We start from the raw sequence: 22,284 nt of genomic DNA on the forward strand, positions 1-22,284 counted from the left end.
TTTCGTTTTTTTTTTATTTCTGTTAGGTTCTGACTTGAGCCAAATGAGATACACATGCCATAAATAGTGTAACCCTGGAACTTTGTTTTAATAACCATTCATATCAACGACAGAAGCAGAGACTGCGACAAAACACCTGTGTACGATATTTGGTCCAATGAGTTTTTGTGCTTTACTTGAAAACAGTATTTTGTTTGTGATTTAATCTACGGAACATCAAAAAAGACACTCTAGGGGAGAGTAATATTCAATGAAATATTTTGTTTTGTTGTTTCTATTTTATGGTTAAAGAGTTTGGCACATACCAAAGCATTATCGATAACCATAATATAGCAGGGCATGGCTGTGTGGCACAATTTAACGCTTTTCCACCATAGCCATAGCCATCATCATCACCATAATCATCCACCATTTTTGCTTCACTGTTTCTCTGCTTATCCAACCATTCAGCCCCCTTTCCATCGATGTGTGATGTCACGCAATTTTTGTAATGTTTATAAGCATATTGAACTGATTATAGCTCTCAAGAGGCATATGTTTTTATTTTGATTCCTAGACATTGGCTCATGATATATATTTATTCAGAGAATATTGGTTAGGACATGAGAGGCACCTTTATGTGGGGTTCATACCAAAAAATATACTTAAGTGGAAATTTTTCTGTAAAATGGTAGTTTAAAAACAAATTTTTAGCCAAATCGATTAGAAAATGTGGTCAATACCCGCGAAAGAGGTAAAATCAGGTTTTCTTCTCCCATAAAAACCAAGATGCCAAATAAGGGCCAAATCATGTGATCAATGTCCCGGAAATAGCTGGAATCAAGTTATATCTTCATATTAGGATTATACCAAAACACATAGGCCGATATTGATAATTTTTTGCAAGGATGGTTTCTTCTTACTATGAACTGAAAGTACTAAGATTTGCCGAAACAAGTAAACCAGCAGCTTATTTCGACCGGGCAGAACTTTTCATACCCTCCACAATTTGGAAGGAATTTGAAAAATTTAAAAAACAGTCGAAAAAGAACTCTCAAATTAAAACCGTTTAATGGGGGCTATACGAAGACGTAGTCCTTCCAAAAAAATATTTTTTTTTTGTCACAGGCTGTAGTACTTAAAATACGAAATTTGCACAACTTTTTTGAAGAATAATATCGCTATTATAATCAAATTTGTAAGAATTCTGGAAAATAATGTCGCTAATATTATTAAAATACCGAATAAATGAAGATTTCCGTCATAGGTTGAATTACCCATTGTGAACTTCAAATACGAAATTTGAAACAATTTCGGTGAATAATATCACTAAAATCATGAAAATACCAAATATCTGGAGGTATCGTTATATGGATGCCGACCCAAAACGTTGACCAATGTAGACACTTCTCTTTCAGAGGTTAAAGTACTCAAAAGTACCTTCTTTTGTGGTTTTGCAGACAATTCCATTGAAAATTTTGGCTACAAATTAATCAAATTACCGACATACGATATCGTTAACCTTATAGATAATTCTCTTCTAGTTACCCTCTAGAAGTACTCAGAAGGACCTCCTTGTGTGGATTTTCAGATAATTCCGCTTAAAATTTTAGCTACAACCATCACAATACACAATATCGGGAGGTACCGTTATATGGGGGATATACGATATCGTAGACCGCTATAACCCATCTTTGAACTTGGTCTGCCTGCAGACAAAAGACTGATCTCTGCAAAATGTTGAGTTCTTATCTCACTTCGTTTTGACTTTAGCGTGATTACAACAGACGGACGGGCGGATAGGGCTAAGTATTCTTAGAATTTTATGCTGATCAGAAATATATATAGAGTTTGTTAGGTTTAAAATTATTATTTCGATGAGTTTCAAACGGAATGGCGAACTCAATATACACTCCATGCTATGTATGGTGGAGGGTATAAAAATGTGACCAAAATGTAAAAAATACTTGAAATTGGAGGCTTTCTCCAAAACGTGGACCGATGTGAACCATATTTTACACAAATGATTCTACATGTTCTGAATGTTAAAGCCCTAATTTTGTATCTATTGTGCAAAGTATAGAGCAAAATGTTTATGCCCCTTTGTGTTGGCTAAGGCTATATATAGTGGGCTCTTAAGAAAATTTGGCCTGAAAACCCAAGACCCTGTTGATCTACTAACCGAATACTATCACCTCAACTTAGAATTTCCCACTCCCACATTGGCTGTGCTCAGTGAATTTTCATATGTTGTGTTTTTATTGAATATTTATTCCTGCCTTAAAACAATTTCAATGTAGATCAACTTTTTAACATTTTCTGACTAAAATGCTTGCAATTAGATATTTTGTCGGTATTTTGAAGGTTTCTACCACAATTTCCAACCAAAAAAAAGCTGGAGCTTGGAGTTCTTGAAAGGTCTGTTCTCTCCTTGCATAAAATGTTCGATTCAGCCTTGCATAAAATGTTCGATTCGAAGGTTTCTACCACAATTTCCAACCAAATCAGCTGGAGCTTGGGGTTCTTGAAAGGTCTGTTCTCTCCTTGCATAAAATGTTCGATTCAGGTCCACAAATTGGTATAGCCCCCATATAACAGTATCTCCGATTTTCGATATTTTGAAGATATCTGCCACAATTCCCAACTAAATCAGCTAAAACTTGAGAATTGCGGTTCTCGGAAGTTATGTTCTCTCGCTGCGAAAAATATTTGCTACAGGTCCACTAACAGATTTTTTGTATTTGAAGGTTTATGGCACAATTTTTAAGCAAATCAGTTGAATCTTGATATTTGGAATTCTTACTTATATACGAATTGTCTCCAGAATATCTTCTATCATCGATTTTCACAATTTATCTAAAACAAAATGACAATTGGGAAATTAGAAGTCTGTTGAGGAGCTGATAACAATTTTAATGCGTACATTCCGACAATATCCCTTATATCAGCTGGACTTCATATTTGTTATTTCTGTCGAAAAATAACTCCTACAAAATTCGCCTTTTCTGAAACATTTTCATACAACGCCTGAATGATTTTCAATAGTTGTGACTTATCACAACTCCACCATCGGCAATTTCGTCAGCACAAACAAAAGCATATATATTTTCAATACCTGTTGAATATACAGCAGACGACCCAATCTTTCAGTACCAAAGAGACTTTTTTAAACTAAACTTTCCTGCATCCGGTCTAAAACATACGACGTAGTTATTATTGTTGGTCGCCAAAAAGCGAAAAACAACAAATATCAAATGTTCCTCAATGGATGTATAGATATTTCCAGCCGACCACTTGTTGTAATGGACACACTGATGACAAGAGAGCGAGACCACCATTCATTCGAACAAAGATTGAAAACAGGGTGGCATTTGTTTTTTTTTACGGTTTGGGGGAGTGGTAAATGCTAAATTAAGTCTAATTTCTTGTTGTACAGCAACCAATCTAATGTCCGACTAAAAACAATAACAAAGAACCTCAGCGTTATACTATCGCGGGAGAGAGAGAGACTGGCGGAATGGATGACTGGCCGGCTGGCTGGCTTGCTGTCATATCTAATGGATACACGGTCGATCTCAATTCGAAATAAATTATACTTGATTATCATATGTTGTTGTTCTTGTTGTAGCCGTTGTTCTCGTTCTGCTGTTAGTTCTATAGTTATAGTTATTTCCGTAGAAAACTACAACAACAAAAAACCTGTAAAAAACAAGCTTATTCTACAAGTCATTTGCTAACTTAATTTCTCCACCATTTGCTAGAATATCCGGAGTACAATATTAGCAAAAGTGCTGTAGTTACAAACAAACACACATACATACACTACTACTACGGGCTACACTTATTGGGTGGCTGAATGCTGGGTGCAAATAAACAAAAACATGAAAACGAAAAATATTCCAACCTTAAAAAAATTACAATGTGTGGAGGAGATTTACAGTGGGGGTATCTGAAGTATAATTGAGGACACAGGGAAAAAGTAAAGTATATGATCTCTGACGATATCAAATCTATTCTAGAAGGCACTTGTCGATAAGGGAGTGAACAACAAAAATGCTTGAGGGAGAAGAGAGAGAGATCCATTGAGAAAAACACAAGGGAGCTTATCGCTCTTTATTACTGCGATAATTCCATAGGTAAGAGCTGGAGTCTAAGGTCACATATTAGTCATAGGATCGATTGTCCGCCCAGTTCAGCTAACGCTAGTCTGGTAACATTTGTTAAATAAAAAGTTAGTTTGGTGGCAAAAAAAAAAAAAAAACATTGATAAGGTCCAAAGGGTCTCATCTGTATTAATTACAGGTGGGACACCTCAATCTGCTTTGGACACCCTACTCAACATGAAACCCTTAAGTCTTTTTGTAGAGAAACAGGCAGCAAGAAGTACCCTGAGGCTCAATTAACTTGGTCAATGGTCATAGCCAATCTGTTAGACATTCGGTCATTTTGAAATATGTAGAGAATATAGGAGGTCGGGTTGAGACCAGTGACTATATATCTCCTAGGCTAGACTTCGAATCACTGGACATTCCTATACTTAAAAGGGACATTTGGACCCGGATCACTCAACCTTTCAACGGTATAGCTATCTATACCAATTGTTCTATGATGGAATGTGGAACGGGCGCTGGTGTTTTCTGCAAAGGCCTGAATATTCGGAGCTCATTCAAACTCAATAAAGGCTGTAGCTTATTCCAGGCAGAGACCTTTGGTATCAGGAAAACCGTAGAATTGCTTATAAATATATATATCCATAGTCAAACGGCCCTGAAAGAGCTAAATTCATTCACCATCAAATCTATGGCAGTTCTGGAGTGTAGAAATGCTCTGGAAAATTTAAGTCCTTTATCAAGCTCTTTCGGGTTGCAGGCCACAGCAACATCTTTGGCAATGAATCGGAAGACGTGGCTCCAAGTAAACTAATCTAGAGATTGAGAGCTCGGTAAAGCCACCCTTGTGTCACTTCTTCTAGGTAATTCACAAATATTACTCTGGGAGATCGCAACAAAGCTGGTTAAATGCAAGGCGCTGTAATGCATCCAAGAAAATTTTGGCTGGTGATCCCCGAAAGGAGATCATTAACGCTCACTTCCGTGGGGAAATCCGATCTCAAACTTGTGGTAGGTTTAATCACAGGTCATTGTAATATCAGGGCCATGACTTGTCTGTGTGTGGGGGTGGGGGTGGATTCGACGAAACTGACTATTGTAGCCTTTGTCTAGATGAGGAGGAGATAGAAACTGCGGAGCACTTACTCTGCCATTGTCCAACTCTTTTTGGAGTCAGAGAGATGCTCACGGGTAAGCAAATTCAGCTTGACTTGCCTTCACTCTCCGAGACTAAGCAGTAACAGTAACTCTTTTTATTCAGAAGACTAAAAAGACGACATGAAAATCTCAAGATAATCTCAAGTAAGTCAGGTCAGGCCGAACCTTGAATACCCTCCACCATTTGGGACGAATTTGGCAATTTTCAAAAAAATAAACACCGTTAAAAATGCGATACCAGATATAGGGAGAAACCTTTATATGGTGGTCATACCAAAACGTGGATCTGCACAGACAATTTTCTGTCACAGGCTGTAGTAACCTTTACTAACTTAAAATACCAAATTTGAAACAATTCCGGTGGATAATGTCGCTAAAATCATCGAAATACAGAATATCGGGAGTACCGTTATATGGCGGCTATTCCAAAACGTTGACCGGTATATCTCATTTTCAATACCAACCATCCTAGACATAATACAAATTGTTTTGTCAAATTTTGAAGCTCTACGTCCCCTTTTTAAGGTGGAGGGTGTAATAAGAATAAAGATGTATCCCGAAGACTACCTTATTGGTGTGCATAATATTCTTTGGAGACAGCCCTAGGTCGAGTAGAACTCCCTTAGTAAATCAATCTGTCGTGAAAGGTGGTTTAGGCAAATTTACCGTCTTTAAGTGGATATCTCGAAAATTGAACCTTTACCGGAAATCTAAAAAACAATTTTGAAAAAATATACCGAAAAAAAACTTTGAAGTTACCTATAGTTCAATTGTGGGGTATTCCGGAAATTATTTTAAATGATTCAAACTTAATATATTAAGTTTATGCGATTTTCTAAAATCCGTAGTAAATAATGTACTGTCCTACGAATTTTGGAAATATTTTCCACAATCCCCCACTGTTTAGAGAACAAGTCTCGTGTGTCATAAAAAGTAAATTGTCTGTCGTTGGTCATTGTTGAAATTGCAGGCAAACGAATAGAAAAGCTTCTATAAATTTTCGCGTTTTGTTGCTGTTTTTTGTTTGGTTGCCGCGCTTTTTTTGTGATATTTATTCAGCCAGGCGTAACACTTGGAGATCGCAAGTGAGACAATTTTTGAATCGCAAAGTACATGTTTTGGGGGGTGGGGGTGGAGGTGTATTTGCTGCTATTTATTATAGGTTGTTGGCGAACCATAAACTTGTAGCCCCCAAAATCATGTTATGTGACTGCTGGGTATTAGTTGTTAAGTGTAGGAGACACGAACTATTACAACGACGAAATGGCGTGTAGTTTTTAATAGTACACTATAATCGGCATATTTGGTATGTAATAAGATATATAATGGTTACATATACAATCCTTATGTATCCCTTTTTAATGAGAAAAAACTCTTTCCAAGAATTAACTATAAAATTTGGGTAAAGGCTAGAAATCTAGATTTTTCACATTTTTTTGATCCATAGACTCCCATTAAGTCGTTTTGTAGTCTATATTCCATTTCTCGAAATCTCCATACAAAAAAAAAATGAAAAAAAAAAAACCAACTTACATGTCTCTATTGTCATGCATCATTCTAATGATGTTAGATTGATTCGCTGCTGTTCTCCCCATTAAAATGGCTTGTGAGCTCACTTGCTTCGTTTTTCCGCTTTCAGCTTCTAGATAATCACTTTGCAAAAGCTGTTGCAATTTTCTACACACACTGACCGGCAAATAAAAAAACTAGAGGCAAATATGCATGACTGTTACATATTTGTCTTGTTATTGTCGTTGAGCGTTCGTTGTTGTTGTTGTTTTATTATTTAAATTTCCTTTTGAAAAAATAAGTGAATAATGAATTTGCGTTCTAAATAAAATGCATGGCTTATTATTCTATTCTATCAAATAAATTACAGTAAATTGAGTGTCAGATTACTGACGAATGATGCAAATTTATTTATTTCCATTGAGAGAATAATTTCAAAGATGTTGTTATCATTTGAAAAAGGAGAAGAAGGGGGCACAATTTCTAGGTTGACAAGATGGAATATGCGGAGCAGTGTAGACACTTTTGATTACATTTGCGATATGGAAAAGCATTATTATTTTCGGTATATATGGGATATACCAACACCTGGATCTGTGATATTGTACCCTTCAAGAAATTTGAAGAGAATATCCTATTCTTGAATATTGAAAAATTACTTAAATAAAAATGTCGACATTAAAAATAAAACCAGTAAAGAAAGTTTAAAATTTAGGCGGGCCCGACTTTATGATACCCTACACCACTTTACATATTTAGTAGAGCTTCACATCACAAATAATAGTTTTTATGCGGAATTTGTGAGCATTGAATCATACCAACTATGATTATAGTTATAATTTAACGTCCAAAGGAACTAATATATGAGAGGAATATCCTTCTCTAAATCCATTTCTACTAAATTTTCCGAGGCATTTCTGTCTTTTCAATTCGTGCGTTTATTACCCATTTGGTGCACAATTAACTAGAAATCGGATAAAAACATATATGGGAGCTATATCCAAATCTGAACCGATCTCGATAAAATTGGCAAAGGTATTTCTGAACTGAATTTGCTTATTGCGGCTGTGCAGGATAAATTCAACAACTCGGATGAACAATATTTATGGGAGCTATAGCTATATATGAACCGATTTTCATCATATTTGACATACCTGTTTCTAGACTCAATTTGATCGTAAGTGCAAAATTCCATCCCATTTGGGCTAATATTACACGTTTAGTGCACAATTAAAGGCAAATCGGACGTAGATATGATATATATATGGGAGCTGTATCAAATCTTAACCGATCTCGATAAAATTTAGCAAAGATATTTCTGAGTTGTATTTGATAATTTCAGACTGCTGTCATTTCTAAGTCACTCGTCCGACAGCTGTTAAAATTATTCCAGTGACAGCCCATTATATTCTTAACAAGTTTACAAAAGCATTTTGGTGAGAATTTTCCAGAAAAGAAGTTGTTCGTGATGGAATTCAAGCACGATAGTGTGATTTCTTTATATTTGGCTGGAAAACTACAAGTGGCTATCGTTAGAGCATTACAGCATTTAAATGCGAATAACTTTTTTGTGTCTCGTACCATCGCTCGTTACCGTGATACTGGTAGCGTTGCCCGACGCTACCAAGGAAGTGGATGGAAGAAAACAGCAACATCAGCAGCAATGTTCGAAAAGTAAAGAAGCGACTTGAACGAAACCCGCGTCGCGTCGAAAAATATTGAGAAATGAGCTCGGGGTAAATTCCAAAAAGTGCAAGAACTTGCTTCGCTTGGCCGAAAGTGGTGAACTGTCGAATTTGGTTTTCTCCCATGAGAAAATATTCGTTGTCCAGCAGTTGTAAACAAACAAAATGATCCTGTTTACTTGCCAAAGATGTCAGCTGAAAATGTGCACCTTCGGTTGGCCACCAGAACTCAAGCGCCGGCCATGGTGATGGTGTGGGTTCGCAATAACAGCCGATGGTCGTTCTTCGCTCGTATTAATCGACCGTGGCATCAGAATAAATGCCGAATATTATCACGAAAATATTCTGGAGGGTGTATTATGGTCTTGGACACGCAAACATTTTGGCCGCAGGACTTGGACATTCCAACAGGACTCAGCATCATCGCACTCAGCACTCGCCACCCAAGAATTGTTACAAAATGAGGTTCCTCGCTTCATTTCCAGCTCACAATGGCCACTGGACTATTGTTTCTGGAGTATTTTGGAAAGCAAGGTTGGCACTAAAAAATACCAAAATGTCGATAACCTCAAGCAAGCGCTTCGCCAGGAGTGGGCCAAAATATCGCAGAGCAACATTTAGGCAGCGTGTGACGGTTTCATTGGCCGTTTAAGGGTCATAATTCGTGCCAAAGGTGACCAATACGAACAAATCTAAAGTTACTCTAAAATTTGATGCTATTTCCGACGTTTTTTTCCTTTCACTCAATAAAATTTAAAAAAAGTAAAGATTATGGCGTTTGACTTTGTTGCAGTTTTATTTTTATCTCACCCTGTATTTGAAGGGCAATAATCACCGATTTTTCTAAATAACTTTATGGGCTGTAATCGAGGGAATTTTCCAATCATTCCACGTTAAGAAATTTTTATACAAATTTCGAAGAATTCCCATTATGCATTTCATTTTTTTATTAAAATCGGAAACAACTTAGTAAAAGCGGGAAATGTTTTTGCCGTATATTTTTAGTCAAGCACAAAATTTGCCTATACATCGCCTATATATTGTATTTAAAAATCCTCGTTTAATATCTGATAACTCCCACAAATTGCTTCTTAATGATTTCATCTTGAAGGAGCTTTGGAAAGGTATTTCAAGAAGGATTAAAGTGTGAATATTTCACTACATAATAGGATTTTACCTTTAATTATTTTTCTCACATAGCAATATCTTAAGTCTTATTAATCTGTCTTATTTTCACACGAAGGAGTACCTTGTCTCTCTAGATCCTTTTTCTCTCCCCCTAAAAAAACCTAAAAAAACTACCTCTTGAAAATTCTAAAATGTCCAATCTTTACTTAATTATCAACTAAAACTTTTATTCGAAATAAAAAGCAATGAAATTAATTAAAATATTTTTCTTTTTTTCAGAAAACTTTATTCAATTTTCCTCAATATTTTCTTGCACACACCCACACCCTTTCTTCATTCTCTTGGAAACTTGGATATGGAAAAACTTTATCTGCAATAAGCAAGGTACATATTGCAAATGGAAAATGCAGCAGCAGCAGCATTTCAAGTAAAACAACAGCATCAGCTCTGGCAAAATCTACTGCCACTTAACACGCTTCCTTAAACTCGGAGACTCCCCTCTTTTTTTCTTATTAAAAAACTGCACAAGTGTGGCTAGGATGTATATACTCTTCTATGGGAGGTTGGATGTTTGGTCTCTGCGTTATAATAAGGAAAACTGCAATTTCTAGCCACTTCTTTATCTGTGCACAACTTAGAAATTAACTATAAAACTTGAGTTTATAACTTTCTCAAACCACCTGCCAAACGACTGGCATCCTTATGGGGGATGAACAAAAACAACAACGTCAAGAACAACAATGTGGGAAGGGTAGGGAAATTTTTTTTAATACTGCATGCCTGGATATGTTGTGAGTTATTTATTTTAAAGAATGCTGCCTAGGCATGCATGTGCAAAATTAAGCAAGCATGGAGATGAAACTAAATTTACTATGCTACCAACTGCATATGGTTGGTGGTGGTTTGGGTCTTAGGCCTAGTGTCATAAGAATATATTAATGTCTAAATCTACACAAGAGACATAGACGTTAAGTCAACTTTAATTTGCATTTTGTTCACAAGTGGCCTTAGGTGCACTTACTTAAAGAACCAACATAATGGTTAATATACTGCATACACCAACCACACACAACCAAACACACTCTCAGCTCACACCCAACACGGCAGAATGTGTATGCATGTGGGTTGTTATATTTGAGAATGTAATATTAAGATAAGTACATACATTCCATATGACCATGGAGCCACTCGTTTTTCGTACCATGTGATGCAAAAATATTTTATTCTGCTTACCCAGCTTCGTGGGAAGAAAACAAAATGCTTAGCCATGAGTTAGAGTTTAATAGAAACTTATACAACAACGGAAGACGGTCAAAGTAGCAATCCAAGTGCATATGAGAGCTCTAAGGATAATAACAAACACACACCCAACCCTCACTCTTCGATACTTGAACAAATAAAATAACACTTTTTTTGTTGTAAAGCAAAACTTGAGTCTCTCTCTTCCTTGACAATATAAAGCTGATGTTGGAGAATACTTTGTGCTTGACTAAAAATATACGGCATAAACATTTTCCGCTTTTACTAAGTTGTATCCAGTTTTTATTCTGAAAAAAAAGAAATGCGACATGGGAATTTCTGGAAATTAATATAAAAATTTCTTCATGTGAGATCATTGCAAAATTCCCTCGATTACAGCCCTTAAAATTATTTTAAAAAAAAAATCGGCGATTTTTGTCCTTTAAATATATTAAAAAACACGAATTTTGTGAATATTATGGCCCATAAAATTATTTGGCAAAATTTAAGACCTAGCATCCCTTTATACTGTACGAAACCTTCGACGATTACGATCCTTAAAACTTTTTCAGAAACACGAATACGGCTTTTATATCATAAGAGAAAGTCCACGAATTTGGAAAAATCCACCATCGTGGCCTTTAAAATATTAAAAAAAGGAGGATGAAAAATATTTTAAAAACTTCGCCATTAAAATTAATTATTAATTAATTATTTATTTAAATAAATTATTTTTGAGAAGATTTTTTAAGAATATCCCTAAGATCTAGAATTTGGGTTTTAAAAAGATTTTTTAAGGACATGTAAGGACATTTGAGGGTGAAGCCCTTGGAGCTTTAGGGATATATGTGAGATTCTAACGATATGGATTCTTGAGAACATTTTACTCAGGATTACAACAAACTTGGATATTTAAGGAAATGTCGTGAGAATTTTCTGAGCGAATTTTAAAATAACTTGACTGGACGACACCCATGGCTAAAAGCTTCGAAGGAGATTTTTGTAAAAAATTTCTTGGGTCATAAATTTGGATTTGGAATGACTTTCTTGAGCTGTTAGGAAGATTTTTTGAGGGTTCTGAGGAACTATAAACGTGGATTTTCAAGGAAATTTGCTTTTGATATTTTATTATTATTAGGAGAATATTCTAAGCTATAAACGGCGATTAAGAAGAAGATTTCCTGAGAAGTTCCTTGGAAGGTAAATGTGGATTTTAAAATATATTTTTTGAGAGTTTGAAGTTAAAATTTTAAGTTTTCCTGGACGATGTTTAAACATGAATTTTTGTAGTAGTTTTTCTGAGGGTTATAAACAAGATATCTCTGATTTATAAGGATTCTCCTGAGTAGAATTTCTGAATATTTGTAATTATTTTCTGAGGTATAAACGTCAAATTTTAAGGATTTTTTTTAAAGATTTCTCTGAACAATGAAATTGGTATTTTTGAGCTAAATTTTGTGAGGTATATCCTGGGCTATGAACGTGGATTTTAAGTAAATTAACTTGAGAGTTTTTTTGGAGTTTCCTGATTTTTAAATATTAATTTGCATCAATATTTCCTAAGGACTCCCTTGAGTTATAAAAGCGATGTTCTGACGATTTTTTTAAATGTAGGCATCATAATTTTATTCGAATTGTTTAAAAGATATTTTCAAATGGATTCTCCTGTGCAATAAACTAGAAACATTTCCCTGAGCTGTTTTTGAGGATTTTCTGAGCTATAAACGAAGATTTTATGGAGTTTTTCATAGAATTTTTTGGAGTTATTTCTGACAGTTTTTAAGGATATTTTAAAGGATTTCTCTGGGCTTTTTAGAGTTTCTGAAGGTATACATGCGCTGTAAAATGAGATTCTGATGTAGATTTGCTGAAAAAGAGAGCTGAAAGTATCTAACCTAGAAACGTTAATTTTCTCCAAAACAAAAAATACTGATTGACTTTTCTTTTCTCTTCGAAGGAATTCCTTAATCTAAACTTATAACTATTTATTTTTAATAGACATTTTATATAAATAACCTTCACATACAGCTAAAAATCCTTAAACTTTCTACAAGACCTACGCAACACTTCCTTATAACAAACTTGTTCACACATTTCCATCACCACCTTCCCTCCACCTCTAATTCTCCCGCTTCTAATTCCAAACAATCGTGGGAATATTTTGCAAACAAAATATCAAACATAAGCAAAAAAGTAACATTAACTCCCCCTATCCTCTAGCATCGGCTCCTAAACAAAAAACAAACACTTGCTTCTAGCCCTCATAGCGAGAATACTTAAGACTTATTTCCTTGCAGTTCTTGTATTTTGTTGTTGCTGTTGTTGTTGTCATTTAAGCTGAAAATAATTACAACTACTTGTAGTCCTTATTTTTTTTTGCTCTTCCACTCAGATGTTGTGATGTTTCTTCTGTTGGTTGGGGTTTTTCGTATTTTATTTTCATTTCTCGTTCGCCGAGTTTTTGCATTTTTGTCTTTCGGTGTTTTCTTTTTTGCTGCTGCTGCATTGCAAGCAATACTTGTAGAAATTTCCGTTTCCTTTAACATATGAGTCAACACAAACACACGAACCAAGGGAACACACACACATACTCATCATTACAAACTAACATTGCGAGATGAAGGCAATGCATTGCAACAACTTTTACATGTTTTCTTTTTTATTTTGTTTGATGTGTGTAAAGGTGTTTGCTGGTTACATTCGAGGGAAAATGTTGATCAAAGGATGTATTTGAAGTAGAAAATGCATTAAATTGGATGGGATATGGGGAAATAATTGAGTAAGTAACGTAGTTTTTCGAAGGATTTGTTTGAGCTATAAATGTGGATTCTGACGAGCTTGAAGGAATTTTTGAGGATTTCTCTAAGCTATGAAAGCAAAGTTTTTTGAGCTATAAACGTTGATTTTAAAAGCGATTTCTTTAAGATTTCCCAAAGATATTATTGATATCTAAGCAGATTTCTTTTTCTGTATTATAAAAACCTAAGAACTTCTGCAGAGCTACTTTTCAAAGAGATTCCCTTTCCAGAGCTGTATACATGGATTTCAAAAGGATATTTTGGAATTTACCAGAGCTACCAACATTGTCTTTTAAGATATTTTTTGAGAATTATCTGAAGGCTTAACTGAGCTGTAAACGTGGATTTTAAAACTATTTTTGGGCATTACTCTGAGTTATAAATTAATTTTGTAGAGGGATATTTTTTCTGATGAGTGGGTGCATTTTTATAGAGACCTTGTAGGATTATTTGTTGAAAGAATTTTTTTCTGGGGAACCTCCTTAGCAAAAACATTGATTTTTAAAAAGATTACCTAAGTATTCCGAAGAAGACCTATAAATGGAGTTTTTAGGGGAATATCCTGGATTTCAATGAGAACTATAAATTTATGTAGGTTAGCTGAGTATCTTCCAGATATAAAAACTTAAATCTTGCAGGAGATTTCCTGACATATAAACTACGATTTTTAAGCAGAGTTACAGAAGCTAAAACATACAATTTTATTAAAGAATGGTGTTACCATCGAAGGTTTTTTATGGTTTTTTTCTGAGGGTTTCTCTGAACTAATCACGTTGATTTTAGACAGGACCTCTTTGAGCAAAAAAGTGGAATGTAAAGAAATTTTCAGAATATTCTTATTAGAGCTAAAAACGATTTTAAAAGGTTTGTTGGGAAACTTTAATGTAGAACTTTAATGTAGATTTTAAAGGAGGATTCTTGAATTATAGACTAGAATTTTTAGCTGCCCTGGAGCTATAATCGAGAATGCTTAATAAGATTTCTCTACGCTATAAAAGAGTCTTTATAGAGCATTATTAGCATGAAAGGGACACTCCTGCTGCTAAAATCATAGATTTTAATGGAGGTTTCTGAGTTATAAAGTACAATTTTTAAAAAGTTTCGCCGGAGCTAAAATCGAGGTTTTTAAAGCGCGTTCCTGAACTATGGACTAGAATTTCAACAAACATTTTTCTGATCTCTAATTGAGAATTTTGGAGATATTTTGTGGGAATTTCTTTTATGGCAATTAAGCTCATGAAAATCTGATAAGAAATCCAAAGTGTAAGAAGTTTTCCTTAAGCTCCAATCGGGGATTTTTAAGAGGATTTCTCTGAGGATTCTCCCGGCTATTAACGTGGATTTTTATGGAGATGAAGTAATTAATTGTAAATGAAAATTAATCAAGTCGAATTAAATTTTGATAATTTCCTGGTTCTAGCTAATAATGACCTGAGACGATGGCATAGGACATCGCTAGATTCCAATTTTCCAATTTTTATTTGACTGGCTAAATATTCTCAGAATTTTGTCCAAGAACTATTATTCCTCTATTTTTTCGAGGAGTTAGCCTGTTTTTATGTCCTGCGTAGGTCAAGGAAAATGTATGTCTATTTATATGGTGATAGTGCACTTACATATGATGCAGAATTTTCTCTCCTATATATTCTACCTAAACTGCCTGTGTAAGCTTATTCAATAGATATGTATTACGCAGGATACATTTAATAATTTGTCTAACAATTTTCAACAGATTTAATTGAAAATTGATAAAATTACACATTGAACAGTCGAATTTCTTCGAGTGTAATTTCAGGGAAAACATTTTCATATAGCACCCAACTTGGCCGACTTGCTTCAAAGTACACCTTTCCTCCATACGCCAGCTTCTCTTTGAATGCTGATATATTTTTGTTTTAATAAACTTTTGCCTCATACCTTTAGAGTTTTCATTATGTGTGCAGCAATGATTTGTGCTTAGAAAAGTGCATACAGCTTTTTAATATGTAAGAATTATGTAAGATATTCTGAGGAGGGGGAGGGAGGGAGAAGGGTTTAAAATTGGCAAGAGTTAAGAAGTCTTTGATTGTGCATATTACAGAAGTGCAAATAAAGTAGAGAAATGTAGAAATATTATGGCAGGAAAAAATGTTATGCAATTGTCCCTTAAGAGGCAAAATAGTTTTGAGACACAGCGAACCAATATGAAAATCCAATGCAGAATTTAAAGGATCTTACGGGGTTTTCGGTTATTACAACTTTTACGTGAAAAACTGGATAAACAGACTACAGAGTGAGATAAAAAAATTGCAACCAACTTTCAGACTGCTGTCATTTCAAACACCAAAAAATGGTTACAAAATGAGGTTCCTCGCTTTATTTCCAGAGCATAATGGCCACCAAAATCTCCGGATACCAATCCGTTGGACTATTGTGTTTGGAGTATTTTGGAATGCAATACCAAAGTGTCGATCACCTCAAGCGAGCGACTCGCCTGGAAAGGGCCGAAATACCGCAGAGTAACATTCGGGCAGCGTGTGACGGTTTCATTAGCCGTTTGAAGGCCATAATTCGTGCCAAAGGTGACTAATTCGAACAAATCTAAACTTATTCCTAAATTTGATGCTATTTACGACATTTTTTGCTTTCATTCAGTAAAATTAAAAAGATCTAAAAATTATGGCGTTTAACTTTGTTGCAGTTTTTTTTTCTTATCCTGTATGTGTGTGTCTATTTCAGCACACACATGGCCCCAAAAGGGTTAATCTACAATGGCTACTTAATCATGAAACTCTTATGTTCATAATTTCAACATAAGACAAATAACAAACAATGCAAAGTTCTACTTTTTCCTCCTACTACAGAAGAATATTTTGAAAAAAAATCAACAATGGCAAAATGAAAAGCAACTCAAACTAAAAGAAAACTTGCCTCAGAACAAAGGAATATGTGACGTGTGAAAGAAAAAACAGAAACATGTCTGAAAAAATCTTAATTAAAATAGAGAAGAAGAAAAAAAAAAAAAACAACAGCAGCAATTGCAGACAGATCTAATGGACTAGGGGTCACTTAAAGGTCATCTTTGTTTTTTTATTAAATGTGAAAAAAAACCTAGAGCGTTTTATTGGTATTTTAATCTTTAGTTGAAAAAATCTTAATTAAAAAAGAATAGTGCAGATAGGTCTAACAGCGTAGGGGTCACCTAAAGGTCATCTTTATATTTTTTTATAATATATGTAAAAGCCTAGAGCGTAATTTTATATTGGTATTTTCATCTTTAGTTTCCCATTAACATATGTATGTATAATTTAATTTGGGTACTTACCAAAATTTAAGCGGCTTTCTCATTGGATAACTTCTCGTTATGGTGTAACCTGCAATGAGATTTTTGCAAAAAGAGAGAGGGGTACCAAAACATGGTGATTAGTAAAGTTTGTCTAGAGGTATGCAGTTTTTATTTGGTTTATTTTACATTAACATAAAAATAAATAAATTGAAATTCAAGGAAGAAAATAATTAAATAAATTAAATGTGTGTAGTGTTTGTTTGTATGTGTAATATTTGTTCTGTTTAAGTTAAAATGCGTATACGTCACATTGTCTAAACTATAAGAGAGAAAACACACAAATCTACACCTAAAAGTATGCAGTAGTATTTATGTAGAAAATTGTTTGTTAAAATGAAATTCAATGAAAGCTGCTAGCTATTGAATTGTGAAGGAAAGCAAAATTCCTAAGAGAAATTTTTAAATAAACCTTGAATATTAAATTGAAATCTAAACATGGAAGAATGTTGAATTTGTTGATCCACAAATAAAAAATAAATCATTCTAGGCAGTTACTATGATGGACAATTTAGTGACTTGAAAAAAAGTGTTAAATTTTCAGTTAAAAAGTCTAAATACATAAAATTGGAATGTATTTTTCTCAAAAATATTAAATTCAAACGTGAATTTTAAATGAAATTTCTTGAATATTTAATAGGATATATTGATTCTATATTTAAGTATTGTTTTTAATTTTCCATTGTTATAAAATCTGACCTTTAAATGTCGATTCTTGAGAAGATTCTCCTTAGATTTTATAGAGCTATGCATTTGGATTTCAAGTAGGTGTATTTTTATACGAAGTTGGTAGAATTTTTTCTGAAATATCAATATGGATTTTAATAAGTTTTTTTTCTGGGAAACCCCTACGCAAAAACTTTGATTCTTAAAAAAGGGTTTCAGAACTGTTCCAAAGATACCTAAAAATCGAGTTTTAAAAGGAGAATGTCCTGGATTCCCTTGAGAACTATATATGAAGACTTGCCCAGAATCGCATATACATATACAAGTAGGGCTTACAGGAGGTTTCCTGAGATAATAATGTGAAGAAAAATTACCGGAGCTAAATTAGATAATTTGCTAGAAGAATTTCCAAGGCTACAATCGAATATTTTTAAGGTCTTTTTCCGAGGATTTCTCTGAACTAATTACGTTGCTTTTAGACAATAAAATTCGCAGCTAATTCGAAAGAAAAGGTATATATATATATAAAAGGTATATGGTATATATTAAGTATACAAATCGCATCAATTTTTGTATTTTTATAAAAATTTTTCAGAGGCTTGCAATAAAATTTGATCTAGAATACTTCCTAGTCTGAGACTTTACTCAAAAAAATAAGTCTTATGTGAGATTTTGTCATAGAATGACAACTTTTCAATTTAGCAATTGATATAAACACATAATATTCACGTTTAACATTACATTTCAAAGGTATTTTTCTAAAAATTTATTACACGTAGATATATGGTATATTCTGAGATTTATAGGAAAATGTTGTGTAGAATTATTTTTCTTTTGGCAGCTTCTGCTTAAAACGAAATTTTATGTTACTTTCATCCATCAACATATAAATAGACTGGGGACAATTGGATCAAAAATGTAAATTATTTTATCAGTAAATTATTTTTTCCATTTTTTTGTGATTACTTTGATATAAATATTTTCTAGATATATAGTGGCAGTAGAGATTTCGTTGCTTTGGTGACTTATAGTGAAATTTTATGAGGAATAATTTTGCCTTTGATGCCATTCTTCTAAACTGATGCCTTGTGGGGCAGTTTTGCATAAATTTACATAAGGTACCCTGTGATGTGATTTTAATAATAATTCATTTTTTTCTACCTAAACGCAAACGGGTTTGGAATTTTTTATTCTGAGTTCTATTGTAGAAATTTATGGCGAATAATTTTGTGAATGTTTTATATTGCTTCGATTCCGTTTAAAAGAAATTGTAACATTATTTTGAAATAAGGACCAAAACGACCCATTTGGTGACTTGCATGGAAAAAACTCAAAAAATGGAAGTGTGAAAATTGTCTGGGAACGGAAAATGGCCCATATTGAATAGAGGGACATTCCAAAAGAGGACAGCGTCTGCACTGTTAGTCAGCACCGTTTCTAACTGACCAAAGGGCTTTAATTTTTAAACGAATTGAGATATTCAATTTGTTGTTGATATTTACGACTTTACTTCAACTTTACTTCAACTGAAATAATAATATTTATTCAAAAATAATGAACTAATCATAAGCCGTAATTCTAAGAATTAAACCTAAAAAATTACGTCTTTATTTTTTTTTTTTTAATTGTGAAATTTTCATAAGAAAAAACAAGTTCCTTAAAAATTATATTTCGAAAGAAATTATGATAAGAAAACACTCCTACGACTATTTCTTTTTTAAATTGGGACTTTATCCTAAAAATATATATTAAATAAATTAATGAATTTCCTGTGTGACTTCTAATGTATTTTTGGGTTATATTTTCTATAGATTTCTGTAAAATATTAAGGCGATATAGCCTAGCCCGTAAATATTTCCCTTTGCCTTAGCTCTGGAATTGTAATTATTTAGGAAAACTGCAATAATATTTAAAAATTGGAGCGGGCTGTATTTTTTTGGTGAGAATAATTCGATCAGACAAATTATTTCCCTTTCTAGTTCCATGGACTCCGGGCGTTTGTATGAAAACATTGCGTATGAGTGATGTGATATGTATGAAATCACTCATACGTTTAGGAACTGTAGATGCACTGGAGAATGACTTGATTGATACAAAATCCTCGACATATTTAATATATTTCTGATCGAATTTAATATACCTCTAAATCGAATTTATCTCTGTTTAAGAAATAAGTCTGAAATTATACAGATATGCCCCTAGCTTATTTAAATTGAAAAGCTGACATAATGTTCCATTGTATATTATAGTCCCTTCATAATAATATATCTTGGTTTGAAGTACTTTGAAAATTTAAGACACAATTTTTAATAAAATTAGCTGTATTCTGGCATAAAAAGTATTAACATGCTCAGTGAGTCGTGTGTGTCTTTAAGTGTATTTTTGTGTATAAAATAAAAATTTTTTTAACAAAAATGAACTGAAGAAAAATACCAAATTAAAATCATTAATAATATATTTTGTTTAGTTATCACAGAAACAGTTTGTTTTACAAAAGAGTTTGTAAAGTTTCATCAAATGAAGTTCTTTTAAAAGTTAATGTTCTTTAGCAAATGAATTAAGTTCTGTTTTCTTGAATATATTTTTAATTTTCTTATATTTTGTGTGTCATATATTTTTTCTGTATTTTTTTGGATTTTTATATTTTCACCAATACCATTTTTCGATATTTTACCCTTAAAATTTGTATGGTTCATTTTGTTTGGTTAGCACTCGTGTTATGGATCGTTATTGCAACAAACAACGATTAACGTCTCTGTGTTTCGTGTCTCTGGTGTCTTTGGCTACTACACGCTGAACAATATTGCCGGTTGTAGTAGTAGTTGTCCTGCCGACGAATGCGTGCTGCCATGGCGCTGGGTTAGATGAAAAGCGAGCGATGTTCGTTGGCCACTATTGCTGTGGCCCAGTGCACTACACCATTGAGAGCAGGATGCGGAACAACCAACTTATAGTTAATGTTATGAAGCAGCAGCAACATTACTGCTGCACAGCTCACAGACATTCACATTCAATATTCCTGCACCCACTCTCTTTCGATGTGCTCTCATTTAGTTGCGCTCTCAACCAAAACCACTACTACTATCCATCGTCAACAACAACATCATCATTGCCAGCAGAAAACAGAATGTATGGCAAAAAACGAACAACAAAGCAAAGGATACGGAAAATCCACATACAACAATAAAAAATTGCTCATAATATTATTTTCCGTTTTTTTTTTTGCATTCTCTGTTTGTTTTTTCGCTTTTTTCTTCTTTTCTCAATTGGCAATGGCAATGCGTAAGTGTGGTGGCGAGGCTGGGATGGCAGTTTTACTATGATGACTAGTAGTCGTCGTCGTCGTCATCACCATCATCATGAGCCACGTTTGGCGGCTTCTGAGAGTGGGTTGTTGTTGTTGGTGGTGTTGTGCTGTTCAACGTGAAGGTGTTATTGTATTTCATAGTCACACATAACGTAAGCAAGCACATGTGGTGTATGAAGGTGCATCCTGCTGCCACGGCTACTGGTGTTGTTGTTGGTGTTACTGCTGCTGCTTTTGATGACGACAACAATATTTTATTTTTCTTGTTTTTGTTATGGGCGATGATGATACTGATGCGTTTGCATTTGCTGTTGTTGGCGCTGTTAATAAGCCGGCTATAGTAGACACCATTCTTGTATTCGGCTGGGCCCCCATGTACATTCATATACGAGTGTATGTGTGCGCGGGCCCGTCTGTATGTGCAATATTATTTATGTTTACGAATTTTTATTTTGTTACATCATTCGTAGTGTAGTTGCGTTTTTTTGTTTTTCTTTTTGTCTCCTCTTTTTTTGTTGCATTTTCACATGTTTTGTCGTTTTTTTTCATTCGTTTATTTTTTCACTTTTGTTTTGATTACGTTTTCTTATGATACATGGTTATGTGTTTTCATTTTTTTGCACCATATATATTTTTAACAATAATTTATTTTATTTTAATTTTTTCATTCACATGCATTTGAGTTTAGAATATTCGTTTGGAATTTAATTTTTTTTTAATAATTTTAATTGAATTAAAAAAAAAACAAAAAATAATAAGTCACTTTTCTTACTTGATCTGTAAATACATAAGGCAAATTCTCCCTATTAATGAAGTCTGCTGGTTTAATGCAAATGTAAAGCATACTTTTAGGCTCGTAGGCGACTTGAGTTAAGTTGATATTTCTATTAACCCTTTATGAAGCTTAAAGTAATATACCCAATCTAAATAAAAATATATTGATATATTTAGCAGCTAATGGAAATATTTATAATTTTGAAAATATATAAAATTCAATAAAAATACATATTTCTACAAAAAAAAAATTGAGTATATTGTTAATGAAATATAATGAAAATATGACTAAACACGCTTTTAATTATCGAAAAATTCAAAATATTGAATTTTTATGCGAAATTGTCAGACATCGAAAAAAATATTACCAAAGCCCTAGAAGCCAAGTTTTTTGATTAAAATATGAAGATTAGAGACCATATAAAATTAAATTAAAAAAAATTCCGAAAGATCCTCTGTACCAAATAAAAACGTGTAATGTTGCATTAGTAAGCTCGTATCAAAAACCAAATAAAGCAATAAATAAAAGTATAAAAAAATCACCGGGTAATTTTTGATTGATTTTTAAGTATTGGGCCCTATGAAGATATTTGTTAAATATGTACAATAA

General features: G+C 33.5%; 1 long non-coding RNA gene across 4 annotated transcripts in view; it reads right to left on the minus strand.

Moving 5' to 3' along the window:
- Positions 1–22,284, minus strand: part of LOC105262121 (homeobox protein prospero) — a 183,183-nt gene that overhangs the window by 134,270 nt on the left and 26,629 nt on the right. For all 4 annotated transcript variants that reach the window (XR_002195032.2, XR_002195033.2, XR_009341473.1 and 1 more), the window contains exon 2: positions 16,910–16,958. This is a non-coding gene — a long non-coding RNA (homeobox protein prospero). The remainder of the gene's footprint in view (positions 1–16,909; positions 16,959–22,284) is intronic.

Source organism: Musca domestica, unplaced genomic scaffold, assembly GCF_030504385.1.
Source record: "Musca domestica strain aabys unplaced genomic scaffold, Musca_domestica.polishedcontigs.V.1.1 12, whole genome shotgun sequence".
In the NCBI taxonomy this organism is placed as follows: domain Eukaryota; kingdom Metazoa; phylum Arthropoda; class Insecta; order Diptera; family Muscidae; genus Musca; species Musca domestica.